The sequence below is a fragment of the Euprymna scolopes genome, chromosome 22, assembly GCF_053919585.1.
Source record: "Euprymna scolopes isolate OS-2025 chromosome 22, ASM5391958v1, whole genome shotgun sequence".
NCBI lineage: Eukaryota > Metazoa > Mollusca > Cephalopoda > Sepiida > Sepiolidae > Euprymna > Euprymna scolopes.
Window position 1 is genome coordinate 53,786,026 of NC_136503.1, and position 17,122 is coordinate 53,803,147.

The 17,122-nt window shown below is 31.2% G+C and overlaps 1 protein-coding gene across 1 annotated transcript in view; it reads right to left on the minus strand.

Annotated features, from left to right (window-relative positions):
• Positions 1 to 17,122, minus strand: part of LOC145243442 (uncharacterized) — a 1,410,572-nt gene that overhangs the window by 1,329,676 nt on the left and 63,774 nt on the right. The gene's annotated exons all lie outside the window — the stretch shown is intronic.

The window sequence follows — 17,122 nt, forward strand, 5'->3', positions numbered from 1 at the left end:
TATGAAACTTTATATACAGGATATTTGGACCTCGGGAACACTTTTGATTTGTTTTTTTAGCCTAATTAAATTAATGAACCGATCATTTTGAATAAGGGAATATATACTCTAATTAATATTGTCAGTGACGTAGGCTCATAATTGCTTTTATAAACTTTACCAATTATGAGTGTGAGTTACTCCCCAACCTATTCAAAATTACTTTTAGTTACATGAGTAGACAAAAATAAATTACGTTTATTTTAAACTGTTGAAAATAAGTTACGTTTAGTTAAATTGTTAAAAATAAATTACGTTTTGTCATTTATGGGATGAATAGAACAGATATGTATCTCATATATCTATATGTATGAAAATGTGTAGCTTAAAATGCTGTACACATTGCTTCTGCTGGTCTTGGGATGGTTATTAAACTGTATAAGAAAAAATCTTATCCTAATTTAAATCGATTTCTTTAATTCATTTTTCTGCTATCTCAACTGTTATATATCTACTGATCGAATGTAACAGAGTCGCTGCCGCTGTTAGCAGCAGCAGCAGCTGCCATATGAAACTGAAATATGCAAATGACCAAGCCGACTGCACGATATGACGTCACAATGGAAGAAGCGAAGGGAAAGAAAAAGCAAAGACAAAACGACACACGTAGAAAAGCGCGTGCTAGATACATGGCCGGGACAATGACAGTGAGCAAATCACGAGGGTGATGAGACCGTCTTAAAAGGACATGGCAGACGACAAAGTTAATGAACTGTATAAAACTAGATGCAATGCGTTGTTGAAAATAGCAAAAATAAATGATTTTTGTTTAAACTGCAAAAAATGCTGAGTCAAATTTGTTTTTTTGTTTCCTTTTTGTTCCTTTGCAGCTGTTTCAGACATAATGTATTCTGCCCATGCGTATTAACTTGTAATTGCAGCGTTGAAAAAGAATAACGAACATTCATTCTTTAAACGTGGCTATTCCATTGAATTCCAACCTTTTGCACACACCTCTCTATACTGTCCCTATTGAATCTTTCTCTAGGGTCATCAGATCTTAACCTATCTTAAAGAGTCGTTACATAACCACTGTATCATTGCTTCCCATATGGTGTATGTCTTTAACCCTCATAGATCAGATTTCACTTCCATATAACCTCGCACCGCATATATATGCCTGATAAATTACTCGGCAATTGTAATTCTCTGTTTGCTAGTAATAATATTTTTTCTAAGTTGTATTTTATTTTTCAACACCTTTTAAGTTTATGTGTTTTCTTCTTCTTCCGCAGAGTTTATTTCATTATTCTATCTTTCTATCCAAATGAAGAGCTTGTACTGATCAACTGATGGAATAAAAATGACGACGACAAAAATCTAGTCTATGTACATGTTGTACAAGTACGTATTTGACAGAATCAGATGTACAACATGCAAGTACTCAATAGGAGAGTCTTCATATAAAAAAGAAAACCAAAGATTCGGATACAATACAAGACTCTTTGTTTCACAGCATATACAACGAAGATTTATTTAAAACAATGTCAATATATTAAACCAAGTATGAATTCTAACATCCGATTGAAGACATAAACTTCATAGTAAAATCTGTCGTGTTTAGTGAAAAACAAAATGTGAATTGTAAGAATAGCGTATTCGATTTTCTTTTTGTCATATCTTTAACCAAAGTAATCGTTTAGAATGGGAACTGTCATGGAAACTGGTTACTTTAAAAAGAAAGAAAAAATAATCTTAATACATGGTTTTGTTTATAATATAAATAGGCTCACGTTAAGACGTCATTTTGAATGCGATTTGAACTAGACGTTAATTCAATTCAATATTGTTATGTGGAATTCTATGGATTATAAATGTAAAAACGATACTGCTAAAACGGAACCATTATTCTAGGATCATATTAAAAAAAGAGGCAGAATGTAATTGGATTTTAAAATCTAATGTAATATATAGGAAATAGTATCAGTTAAAATGTGAAATAACAAACGTTTGATGAATGGAAATTATACCTATCAAGATTCCATGCAATGATCATTAGTGGAAGGACTTTACTGCAGGAGGATGAAAATGTTTGCCACCTTCTCTGTACAAGTACGTATTTGACAGAATCAGTGTAGTCGGGTTAAATGTAATAATTTGTAAACGAAAACTAAATGCAAGCAGAATTTTGTGAAGCACAATTTAAGGGTTGCAGTAAGTGGTGAGTATTAAAGATTTGCATGGAAATTTTTTGGCTATCTTCATATAATTTTCAAAATTACACAAGGAAAAATCTGCCTTATTTTATTATAGAGATATAAAAGGATTAATTCTGTATCCTTATACAAGAGATACAAACGATAAAACAAGAAAATATGTTTGTAATCGCCTTGAAATGAATATTCCGCTAGTTGTATATGAAATAACAGCTCTGTAAGAATCAATAATTTGATACAAGTTCAAATTAATTTAATAATTAATTCTCTATTTTTTAGGATTAAATCAACTTTTTAAAGTTATTTTTCTATTTGCAATGCCATTCATTTCTTTTTTTTATTTTGTTTTTAAAAACTTCCCTATTTGGTGTTTTTCTTTCTTTTAGTATATTTTTATATAATTTTTTCACTTGTGTTTCCAAATAAAGAGCGTTTATATATATATATATATATATACACACACAATAGAGTCCATCTATGAATTCTGACGATGCTAGTTGGATATTTCCTCTCTTTGAGGATCTTCCTCTAGCTGAAACAATATGTAAACTCATTCTGGACTCACAGTAATAAATTTCCTATATATATATATATATATATATATATATATATATATATATATATACAGAACAAAAAATAATCTGTCTGACATTGCAGCTAAACAGGAGATATTACATAGACTTTTATCTCAAAAGAAAAGGCTGAAAAACATATTTCGCTTTGGAGCAACAAGTTAAAAAAAAAAGCAGAAACACGCACACACACATGCATGCATAAATCAATTATGAAAAAGGAAGACAGTGGAAACATATTAGTAGTTTTGGAAAATACAAATTAACCGTTTTTTTTTTTTTTGGAGGATGAGGACGATCCCTCATTGAATTAAAAGCATAGCTAAAAGCATTTATAAAATGGTCAATAGTCGGAAAGTAGGCATGTTTCAGAGAATTAGTGGCAAATATTAATAAAAAACAAACAATTAATTCATGTCATTAAAATAGATAGTAGGGGTGATGGTTGGAACATTTCCAACCAGCAATAGATAGATACATATGTAGTAAATTACACTTATAAACATGAACATATAAAGACTCAAAATACACATTCAAACCAAAACTTGTATATATATATTAGTAATTTATAAAATATATATAGCGATTAAGCTAGACTGAATATTCGTTTGTAGCTTAATCGCTATATATATTTTATAAATTACTAACTAGCTCTACCTACGTATTGAACACTTTTGAAGTAAATACTTAAAGTTTACGCATAAATTTATACTTTCGTATATTAATTTTATGTGAGTAAATGAAGTAGTTATGTATATATATATATATATATATATATATATATATGCATACTAGCAAAAGAACCCATCGTTAACTGGGTTCAAAAACAGCCTACAGAAAATGGACTTTCATTTATGAAAGTATGATAGGTTATGAAAAGGAAGGGTTGTAACGTGGCTACCGTAATATGATGGCCTATAATTTAGTCTGGTGACGTCATGAACATCGGTCTGTTGAAATTTGGACACGTGTCTCATGACTAAACCAGAAGTTGGTTTAAAGTTTTGGAGGGTTAAATAAATTTAAACATACCGTCGAGATGTATAGTTTCAAAATGCCGGGGTAACTACGAAAATGGACCAAAACTTACTGTGTTTTCATTTCCTTCCAAAATGGAAATAATTTACCAGTGGATTAATGCAATAAAAAGCGAGGATTTTTCTCCATCTAAATATAGCAGAGTAAGTGTTAAAATGTTTGAGATATTAAAAAAAAAAACGCGCCTTTTTTATTTTTATTTATTTATTTTTTTAGAACATATTTTAAAATAAAAATGAAAGTATGCATATAAAAATGAATTTTACATGTAATTTAATTATGTGCTGAAATAATAAATTATATTTAGAAACTTATTTAAAATGGGGAGTATGGTGAAAATATTATGTACTTTCACCTAACAATTTAATAAAAGCGACATCGTAAAAACGGAATCCTTGTTTAAATAATTCTAAATAAGAAAAATCATTTATCTTTTTAGTTCAACTATTTTACTGTGCAATATTTATATCAACGTGAAATAGATTAAACTCTTTTTTAAGTTTATGATCGTTTTTATTATCCCAAAAGCTTATTAATAATTATTTGTGGTAAATGTCGTGTCCCTCTAGGTATCAGAATTTTGGAGAATATAGTTCCAAAATAAACTATTAAAATTGTTTAAAAAAATATTTTTTTATTTAAAAAAAGTGTTTACAAAATGCCGAAAATAAAAAAAATAATATTTCTATTATTTTTTAAACAATTTTAATAGTTTATTTTGGAATTATATTCCATAAAGAAAATAAACAACCCACTTTAAACGAAGAAATTACGAGTTTTCTTTATGTTATTCGCAGTTTTGTGTTAGGGTTGTCAAAATTCCCCCCAAATTCTGATCCTGCTAGTGGCGCTGTAAACGAAAATAACGTTTAAAATTACGGCAAACGAGTAGTTTCCAAGATATGAACAGATGTTGTTTTAAAAATGGGGGATCACTTTTCTATAAAAAATTAACGTAAAATGAGCACCCACTTTATGGCCATCGTTTCTTTTTAGGGCGCTTTCTTTTTAACAAATAAAAGCGAAGAAAAATGAGTATGGCCACCTTTATGTTGGGGGTTGGGAGTCAACGTACAATGAACACAGTTTAACGTAAAATGAGCACCTCCTTTCAAAAAGTGTAAACAGAATTTTTGTCGGGGAGAGGGGTCAACTGTAGGTGCTCATTTTACGTTTAGTTCTGTTCATTCCCACATCAAAGAGGCGAAAATGTAATTTTTTTAAAAATTGCTCGTTGCCCATGTAAACAAAAACAATGGCCATAAAGTGGGTGGTCGTTTTAGGTTAAATTATCCCCCCTTTTTTTAACTAACATCTTGTTATATCTTGGAAACTACTAGTTTGCCGTAATTTTAAACGTTATTTACGTTTTCAGCACCCCCGAAAACCTATAAAAGTGGTAATTTAAAAGAATTTTTCGAGGGTGGACTAATTCTGCACATTTACCTTATTTATTTTATCGTTTTTTGTCATGTAACTTTCTTTCTTTTTTTGTATTAAGGCAAACATGGTACGATTTTCTTTTAAATTATTTCTTTAGGTATGTGCACTTCATTTTCGACGTGAAGACATACAGTGAGAGGCATCAGCATTTAATGAAAGGACTGGAAAGACAATTAGTGTTAAATTAAAAAATCCCTATCTTAAGGATGGTGCTATTCCTCGAATATTACCAAACTGTCCCTCCTATTTATTGTCATCAACCACTTTTAGAGAGTCTCCTAACGCAAAGAAAATGCGTTTAGAAAATTCTGCTCTTAAGCGTGCATTATGTGAAAGTGTTGCTGACGAGTTAAAGTTACGGAAACATAAAACATTCCATAATATTAATGATTTAGAAAAAAAATTAACGTTTATAGATAAAAATTATTGGACTTCTATTAGGCAAGACAATACCATTATTATATGCCATATAATGCCCATGGCCAAAAATAAAAATGTCTATGGTGATTGAACCGGACTTGGCCGTTAGAGTATTCTGTAGTGATGTGGAAATCAGTGCTGTAGGGGAGTAAAATTCCTAAACATGTAACAGAGGAAAATACTCTGCAGATTTTGATGGAAAACATGAAAAAATGGACATCGAAGAACAAGAAATGAAAACGTCTAAGTTCTTTATTAAAATTAATCTTATCATTTTGCTATTAGTGCAAGATTAATCATTTAAATATTTTAATGCCATTAAGTTCATATATGAACAAATTAACATAATTACAATGAATAAGGCTAATTATTCGAGTGAAATGATGGTATTTACTTCCTTATTATATAACTGCTCCCCTAGAGGGTAAAGACTGTTAAGAGACACTAAAAATGTAATTTTACCATGCTTTTCAACCATTCGAAGATTAACCTTATCAACTTCTATGAACTCTGTCATCGAAGAACACGATAACAATTTTCTCATGTATATTAAAAAGTAAGTTCAAGTTACTAATGCAGAATGACATCACAGTATCTTTACTTGTTGATGAAATACATCTCAAACCTTATCTTGATTATAAAGGTGGTAATATTGTTGGCTTAGCAAACAACAGCAATGAACCTGCCACAAGTGCATTTGCTTTTATGCTTAGTAGTGTATTCTCACAATATATGAATGGTGTGCATGTTATGCCAACTAAATGTCTTTTAGCTGAGAACTTATTTGACATAATTAAACGTGTAATAATTGGCTTAGAAGATATAGGGTTTAAGGTATTATCTGTTATAACAGATAATAATGCAATAAATAAAAAAGCTATGTCTTTCTTTTGTAGTCCATCAAAGCTTTCAATTGTATATCCCCATCCAGTTAGAACGTCTAGCCCTCTTTTCTTGTTATTCGACTCAGTGCATATATTAAAATGCATTAGAAACAATTGGCTTGGCCAAAAAGATGAACGTAAATGTATGATGTTCCCAAAGTTTTGTTATAATAGAACTCATGAATTAGATAACATCCAAAGTGCTCCATTTTCTAGTTTACATAAACTTTATGCCCTAGAATCTCAATCATTTGAGAAATATTGTTATAAATTGACTTCAAAAGCTCTTTCTCCGACTACTTTTGAAAGGAAAAATGTTAATTTGGTTTTGCAAATTTTCAACGAATATACTATTCAAGGTTTGCTAACCTTAGGAAAACAGAAATGCTTGTCAAATTATGCAGAAATCGCAGAATACATTCAAATATTTTATATTTGGTGGACAATCCTGAAAGGTTGTCGACTTCATAATAAATATGCTAATCCACTTACATTAAATAGTGATAATTATAGTTTCCTAAATGTGTTCTGTGACTGGTTAGAAACTTAGAATAGTATTCCTGAAAGAAATGGTAAGTTAACACAGGAAACATATACTGCTTTGCACCATACTACTTACGCAATTTTAGAATTTACTAAATATTGTATAAATGTACTGAACATGGTGTATATATTACCAGGGAAGTTTCAGACAGATAATTTTGAGGCAAGGTTTGGCCAGTATCGACAACTTAATGGAGATCAGTATAATATATCGATACGTCAGGTGTAGGAATGTGAAAAAAAAACTCAGAATATTGTCAGTTTTAAAATTGAGCTTACCAATTAATAATCGAACTATTTAATTGAAAAATTTATAAGAAACTAACTGGGATGAAATGACAAGGGAGCAAGAGTTACATGTTTATAAATTTAACATAGATATAACAGAAGATGGTGTTTATCAATACAAGGAAGTAATTCCTCTTATAATTTACTAAGTATATTATTGCTGTCATGCAGTTTTCAAAAAACTGAAATGCAATAGCTGCAAAAATTTAATATCCGGGAGAGAGGCTGCTGAAGAAATAGCTGAATAAAACAGCTACTTTCAGGGTATTAACAGAGGTTCTCTGCTATACCCAAATGATATAACTAATAATTTTGTCTTATATAATTATAAACTTATAAACAAACTTACAAAATGCGATTCTTTTTTACATTCGATTCATCAGAGAAAATTAGCCATGTACATAACTTTAAATATTTTGGCTGATCAAAATCGATTATTTCATGTTGACTCTTGTGATAAGGGTCACACTATTCAGAAAATTGAAAAAATGCCGATATGGAGTTCACCGAATTCCCTTATAAACAATTTTTGTCGCAAAGAGAATGCCAATATTAGTAAAAAATATCAAAAAAAGAAAAATTCAAACTTTTAATTAAATTCTACAACAGATTTTTGAAAAGTTTTAATATTCAATGTTTGAAATATTTCTGCCTTAGTAGCTTTGTTTATACTAACATTTGTTTGAATTTAATGTTTAACTTATTGTTTGTTATTCAGTTAAACTAATTGTTCGTTATTCAATTAAACTAATTCATTGTTCGCTATTCAGTTAAACCAATTGTTCGTTTTTCAGTTAAACTAAATTATTGTTCGTATTTCAGTTAAACTAATTTATCATTTGTTTTTCAGTTTTTATAGTTTTTTGGATTTAAATACCATCCCTATTTAAGTGAAAACATATTATCAAAGTATTATCATGTACATCTATATATAAAAAAAAAACTTGTAAATGTTTGTTTTTAATTTTTAAATTTGTTATTTTCATACTTTGTGGACCAGGCGCATACGCAGACCCCACAATTTTAATGAATCATCATTATGCCAGATCAAATATACTCATTCTTGTGTCTCGATACATCTGCTATCATTATATGTAATCAGTTTTCTATAATAGTCAACCATATAGGAGCCTATTCGTGACCAGACACACCCACAGACGTTCAGCTTAATATATATATATATATATATATATATATATATATATATATATATATATATATATATCAGAATTATAAAACGCTGAAAGATTGGAATTTCTTAAGTGGTAATAATTGATCATATTAAACAATAGATATTAGATATCAATTAATAAATATCGTTATTTTGATGTCAGATAGTTTGAGCCTCTCCCACCTTTGTAAAACATTCTTAATAAGCACTCGTCTAGTCACAATAATTGTCAACAATTCCCTTATTCTTTATCGATACCGAAAACTAAACGGAAATTCCATGCTAAAATGTTGCTACCCGTTTATTGCTACATGGTCGTTTTCAAGTCTAATGTAAGCAATGTAATGTAGAGCCGTCCTCTTAAATAATAAGATTCTACCAAAGTTATTCTATTATTACCTTATCTATACATAAGCAAAATATATAAATTAGTTAAATAAAATACATTGCATTATACATATACATGTGTACAACTATAGTTGTCCGGCAATTTCTTTACGGGGATGAAACGCAAATTTCTTTCTGCAGCTTAATTGCAATAAATATACTTTCATAACTTGTGTATTATGTGTGTGAGAGTATATATTTTTAAAAGGGCGTCACAATTTATATAGACCTGAAGGCATCTTCAAGATAAGAGTTAATGAGACAACAGCCTAGTAGTGTTGGATGTTAGGTAGAATCAAATTATTTTAGGGGGCTCAGCAAGAACTTGATTACATTGAACTTGAAGACGATCATGCTCTAGTCAATTGGAAAGGAAGCCCGTGGTACAGTTCCACAAGCCACCGGTATTAGGAAAAAGCTTTGTTCATGGAATCAGTGTTTAGAATCAAGCACAAATCAATACTAGGTTTTGAACCCAATTTTAAATCCTGTCAAGGCAGGAAACGATGCCCAGCAGCTCTTGCCCAGATGTGCAACAGTATTTCATTTTAGGGCGTATCTGACTCTTGTATAGATTGCATCAAAAGTGAGATACCTTCTGGAGTGATAGAATGATGCAACCATTTCTTCCAGCGACTTTGGTAATTTAATGCAAGTATTATTTAAGATCAGGGATGAAGGCCAGTCCTAGAAGCTTCTCGAAGCAGTACGCTTCCCGAGACAAGAACCATTTATTTCAATTGGGACCAGATGGGGATCAAAGCATTAGTGGTGAAAAGATAGAAGCTTAGTTTATATATATATGAAAAAATATATAGGAATTACTTTTTGACAATATATTATGCACAAAACTGCCTTTTTTATCGACACGTGCAGTTGTTTAAGTAATACGTTTCAAATAAAGAGTTGCCTTCTCTGAAGATTCTAGATGAACATAAATTCACAGAAAAAAAAAAACTGATAGAAGATTCAAAATTGTGCCTTCGAAAATGGACCACTTCTCGCAGGTGTTGTCTTAACCACTATACTATACTAACATTATATTATTGATCCACTCATATCGGTCTTCGTAATAGTTGTTCTCCTTTGCTAATTAGAGAATGAAATACGTTATGATTAAGATAGGTGGCCATGTTTACTAATTTCCAGGCAGTTATTGTGCCGATCTGTTGGCCTGTAAGAGTTGACCTATCGTCTATGTAAACTTGAAGGTGGCAGAAAGTGAGAAGACGTATTATTATTAGGATGACATTATTGCAGCCAGCCATCAGCCGACAGATTCATGCTGCCATCAACCAGGAGTTTGACCCTTCCATTTATCCATCCTTGCAGTCACCTCATCTTACTTCCCTTGTCTGACAGATGGTGCATTGCATAGGCATGTTTGATTCGTTTGAAATAGTGCTTCGTTGATCAGATGGATGATGAGCGAAATATGCAATTGGATTCGTAAACGAATGGGAGAAAAAAGGGCAATCAATAAATGAGACAAAGGAGAATGAGAGAATGAACGCGAGAGAAAGTAAGGAGGAGTGAGTGAGTGATAGAGTGAGTGAGTGACAGACGGGGTGAGCAAATGAGAAAGAGAGTGAGTGGGTGAATGGGAAATGGAGGGGGAGTGAAAAGAGAATGCAATCAATAAATGAGACGAAAGAAAATGGGTGTGAAAAAGACCCTGGGTGTGAGAGTGAAAGAGTAATAATGAGAGAGAGAGAGAGAGAGAGAGAGAGAGAGAGAGAGAGTGCGTGTGTGTGTGCATTAGAACGATAGTGGGTAAATTAGAAAGAAAATAAGTGAATGAGAAAGAGTGTGAGAGAGTTAGTAGACGGCGTAACAGAGAGAGTAAATAACAGACAGTGAGTGAATAAAAGTGAATTAGTAGCAGAGAGAGTAAGCTAGTCAAAGAGAGAGTGCATGAGAAAGAGAAGAAACGTCATTAAATCTTCTAAACATTAAAACCATTAGAAACAGATTCTTACTTCTTGTGTGATTTTTCTCGATCCTTTCAATTCTTCCTTTCTTTTCTTTCTTATTTTATGATCGCTTGCTTCTTTTATTTTCTTCTTTTATTTTCTTCCTCTTCAGCCTCTCTATTTCAGTTTTGTTCCTTCGTATGTTTTTCTTTAATTTAGTTTATTTTCTTCCTAACTTAATTTCCATTTTTCTTTCTATTCTATGTTTCTGCATTTTCTGACATGTTTTGCTTGAGTGGTTTCATTCACACGCACACACACATATATCTATAAAAGTGAAAATTTCTGTGTGCCTGTGTGTGTGTACATTTCAGTACCAAATAACTGTCAATTTTCGTTCTACCGACTCGAAATTTGACATAGGGATATTGAGATTTGGAAAAAATCTTTTTAATCCGTTTTCGGACAGAAATTTGGCTGTCAAGGTGTCAAAGTTCAACGATTTGGTATTTGAAAACTCTACCAAGCTCCTCCGCAAATTTTGGGTCTAAACACTTGAAATTTTTATTTTTTGTTTTGGCTTTTATAAGTTGTCGATCCCAAACTATTCTAGGTTTCACGTATACCTTCTCAAATGGTTGGAGAAAGTATTTATAAGATTTATGTTTTTTAGACTGGACTCATTCTTTTAGAAAGTTTCTTCAAGTTATATGAATCTCTAAAATCATTTGTAAAAAGTTAATTTAATGAGTTTTCTTCGTATTTTCTCAATCAAGTTATTCATGAAGGAGAACCATTTCTCCAGGTGATTAACATAATTATATATATAAGAAATTATATTACATACTCTAGAGGTACATTTATATATGTACAACAAGAAAGATAAATACAAAGCCCTGCAGACAAAACAGCATCTAATGCTGTCTGATTAGGTGATTAGCAATTATGCACACACACACACACACACACATATGTATATATATTATATATATATATACACCTACATATAGACATACATATTACATATACATTTGTATGCATATACACATACATGATGATTACAACATCTCTTCAGATGATTGCCGTCTCAGGTACATGCATACACGCACACACATATATTATATATATGTATATGTACATATATTTATAAACAAATGCACATATATATTCTATTAATACTAATAAAGAGAGACCCCCAACAGTTATGAATTCTAGAGAAACATAATTAAGCTTAATATGTCTGCATGCTACTGTGCATGATGTTGAAGCTTTTAATTAAAAGCTTGTTACTACGAACATTTAGTCGAGTTTCATGCATTGTTTATGTTAAAGACAAAGTAACATTTTGTTCACAGAAAGCATTGTAAAGTGTTGAATGATGGTGAATTAGACTAGACTGATCGGAATGTCACTTGTTTTGAAGGAAGTCCCGTGAATTGAGGGGGAAAAAACGATTCTAAAAATGACAGATGAGAAATGATATCCTAAATATATTTCTCATATCAGATTTCTTTTTCTAATAATTTTTTTCATGTATTTTTGTATAACGAAATAGCAAGGTTTAATATATGAGATGAAAAACAGAAATCTTAAGATCGCCATTATTCCAGTAATTATACTGCAAGTATAATAAAGTACAAAAAATTTCCAAAATTACCCGGCAAATATAACCGGTGAACCAGGTGCAAGGGTGAAATACGAGAAGTTATGACTAGCATTCTGCAAGAGTTTCTTATGAAATCAGTCTATGGGATTCCTGATCGACTTGAAAAGCTGGTGGACGATGAAGGCGCCTATATTGAATTTTAAATACAAGTCTATAGATTATCCTTTCTTTTCATATTCATTAATTGTAGAAATTATATTTCAAAATATAATGTATGTATATTAAAAGAAAGGGTTACTTTTCAATCACGCTCACACATATTATTAATACGATAGCGTGTGTGTTATTTTCTGTGTCACGCTTACATTCGGGCCATTTAATTGTTATGTACTTCGATTTCTTGTCATAAATAATTTTACCAAGAATTCTTCACGAGTTTTGGTTTCAGTTATGGTTTAAGGAACTCACGTTATATATATATATATATATATATATATATATATATATATATATATATATATATATATATATTTAATTTTATTTCACTTTCGATTCAAGCTAACTCACCCAGGTCATATGGATATATTTATTTTTATTTTGAAACCGCAACTTTATAATATATAAAAATCGATAGAACATTAACTCTATAAAAATATATACGAAATCTGCAAGAATTAAAATATAATATTTAAGCGTACTTTACAACCGGCCTTTGCCGGGCGTTCGTGCTAGCTTAAATAAATACTTTTGCAGTTTTAACAAAAGAGCTACAATAATATATTTTCTCCACGTTAAAAAACGACCCTGGTGTCTAACTGTCCCGTGGGGAGGCATAGTAAATAGGTACAATAATATCAGAGCGTCTCCGTTTCCACTGAACATCTACAGAAGGCCAACATCAATATATTACATATGAATGAGTCCCCTGGGGAATTTCCACAGGCTCCACTAGTATAAATATAAATATATATATTTAAAATATGTTTTTTTAATACTCATCTCCATCCCTAACAAGGCATGTTGCCACTTGGATATAAGGGGCTACTAATTGGGATCATGCCAAAGAAAGATTAATAATATGTTTATTTAAGTTATATTTGAACTTCTGAATATCAGTAGCATCAGGGAAGCAGGTAGCAGGAAAGGAATTCCAAAGTTTATCTGTTGGAGAGAAACTATTAGAGTAGAAAGTTTTCTGGCATTTAGTGAAGGATGGGATCTTGTTGCTAAGCAGGTTTGTCAAGGGGCAAGGAATAATAATGTACAAGGATCAACCCCTGAGGTACTCCTGCATTAATGTTATGCTGATTGGATCGACATCCATCAATGATAACGTGAATGGTCCTATTCTCTAAGAAGGATCTAATTATATTTAGTATTCGTCCAGTTATACCGTATGATTTAATTTTCATTAGCAGTTCTTAATGACAGACTTTTTCAAAAGCCTTGGATATATTGAGGGTTACAGCCCTTGCTTTACCCGCCTTATCCAGTGGATGGTATATGTATTCAGAGATGACTTAAAATATCTACAGTAGAACGACATTGCCTATACTTAAATGATATTTGGGTTTATGCAAATTTCATAATTATTATTATGCAGAAACTTCTGTTAATTATTACATTGTACCCAATATATATAGTAATGATTTGAAAAGTCAAAACAAAAATATGACTTTAGCTGGAATCGAAACCGAAACATTCAATGCTCAAGTCTAAGTCATTATGCAGCGCTTCAGCCTTCATTGAACTATCGCCAGATGGATAAAAAAGGATAAAAATTAAGCAAGTTCAAGCTAAAAATGTGAATTTACGCATGCTCAGACGTTAGTCAATAAACTCCTTCAGAGGTCAATTATTTTGTTTTCAATTTTGACCCTTTAGCAACTAGTTTTGCCGGCTAAAAAAATCGAAAGTATTTCTGAGGTCCAAATATGCTGTATCTAAAGTTTCAAATCTGTACACTAAATATTCAGTGAGGAGTTTGATAGAGACGTTTCGCACACACACACAAGGTCACTTTTATATAGATTTCACCCCCATATATACCAGATACCTTAATATCCCTCCAATTATTCCTTTATCTTAGATATCGCTTTGAAATGTTTGCCCCTAGCCCTCTTTTGATGAGAAGCATTAGTCTTCAAAATACCTTGGTAGAAAGCGCATATACCCCCCCGCCAATTACATCTTTTCCTTATTACATCGACAAATAAATGGCTTCGTCTAGTCTATAATACTACTATATATATATATATATATATATATATATATATATGTGTGTGTGTGTGTGTGAGTTTTCCATAATGTTTCTATTGTTAAAGTGTTTTTTTATTCAATAAATCTAAAGAAAGGCTGGCCATGTGAAAATTTTCAAACGCCATAATGTTTGAATTTGTCCAAATGGTCTTGAAACAATTGTAACTAACAATGAAATACACTTTTTGTTGCTATCAACCCATTCTTTGAAGTCTTGGTTTTTGTTAAAACAGTATATATATATATATATATGTATATATTCTCTTCTGGGAAATATCAATGTAAAACAAAATACATAAGTTATGTTAAAGCGATAAACACGTAGACACACAATACAGAGATATACTATGCCTGCCTCACACCGTTTTACATTGGAAGTACTTATCTTAATATAAGAATTTGCAGAGATATATACTGGCAAATATCTCGAATTCCCAAGACGGTACTTTGAATGGTAGTGCTCGTATCTAATAAGTTATCGAATCAAAGTTGAACGGAAATACATATATCTGAATTAGAATAACAGAGAGACAACTAATATCCGATAGGTTATTCAACCAAATAGGAACAGAAATAAATCACAGTATTAATATAACTCTACGACTCCCGATGTTCCTAAGACCTAAGACGCAAGACACTTTTCAATGTAGAAAATTTTGCTGAATCCCTTATTACTAATACATCTATTATTATTATTATTATTAATAATAATAATAATATATTATATACACATTATATACACACACACATTATATATATATATATATATATATATATATATATATATATATATATATATATATACTTGGAGGGAAGCTGACGTTGCCCAGGAATGAGCGAGGATCAACGAATATTTCAGTTTTTTTCATGAAAATCGGGAAAATAGCCAATTTATCAATCTTCCCCACAGTTGATTAGTCCACAATATATTGTAGTCAACATTGCACTGTAGAAAACCTACTGTTGATTTTATAAAATTATTTATACATAGTGTCTTGAATTAAAGCCTCAAATGCAAATATCAATTATCATGGTTCAATTTCTGTTAAGTAAACTATTTCAGAATAATGCATTATCATTTAAAGCTCTATACACAGGTGCAGAGTAATGTAATATTTGTTCTATTGTGGTGGTACCATTCTCCCAAGCATAACTTTCTTTACTTTGTTGGAGTGGTGTAATGTAGTATATGTTCGTTAGTCATGATAGCATCCTCCTTGCCATTACTAGCTTCATCAACAAGGTGAGACACAACAAGCAAATCGACTCTGAAATTTGAACAACAGACTTCCCCCCAGCTACCAAAGCCACAGGAGTCTAGGCTATTGTTGAAATTGTTTGTCCTCTGTTGGCTGCAAAATGGTCCTGTGCAGTTCTGGGTGGTCCACTCTCCCAGGCTTTGGTTTCTCATCCTTTGAAAAGTGGTTAGTTTACTGCTAATCGCCATTTGACTTCTGAGAAAGCGTCATGTCGTCAAACACTTTCAAGTAACAAAATTTAAAAACAACAACAAAAATCAATTAAAATATCGCATTGTTTCGTGTATATATATATATATATATATATATATATATATATATATATATGTATGTATATATACGTAAATTGAATAAAATCACAACCTACATGAATAGAACTTCACTTATTTTGGCGTTAAGCTCTTACAGCTGTTTCGTGAAAGGATGGACAATTACCTCTCGTCCATAGAACTGTAAATCTTCCATCTAGTCACTCCTCAGAGACGCTTACAACTATTCCCAACAAGCTTTTCAATCCGTTGTGAACACGTTTATTTTATTTTATTATCTATATATATATATATATATATATATATATATATATATATATATCTGTAATTTAATCATTCAAATTCAGCAGTACTGACAGCAAGAAACACCCCTATATAATCTGATGGTTGAGTACTACCGAAATGCATCGACCCCCCCCCCTTTTCATTCACGATACGTTTCAGGACATCTCACATAATTGAAGGATAATTCTAACCAGATTTTCATAGTCGAAAAATACTTAGCAGGCATGTCTTTTTTTATTAAATAACTGTACATATGAATTACTAGAATTCGTGCATATATACACCAAAATGCAATAAGAAATGGTAGGGCGAGAGAAGGGATTTTATACAGATGAATGAATTACGTTAATCTATTCAAATTATTTCTGTGTTGTGAAATTGCTTCAGGAAAAACGTCGTCACATTTTATAATGTTTAGAAATTTCGGCTCGAAATAGGAAACTAGGCAACCTAGATAGATAGACCTTGCTTAAGATGCTTTTATAACAAGAATTAACTCCTCTAGTTTCCTTCGCTAAGAAGGTTATGTTTTCGACTAAATTTCTTTTTGCTTTTTCACCATGTTTGTTTTGTGCAGATTAATGTTGACA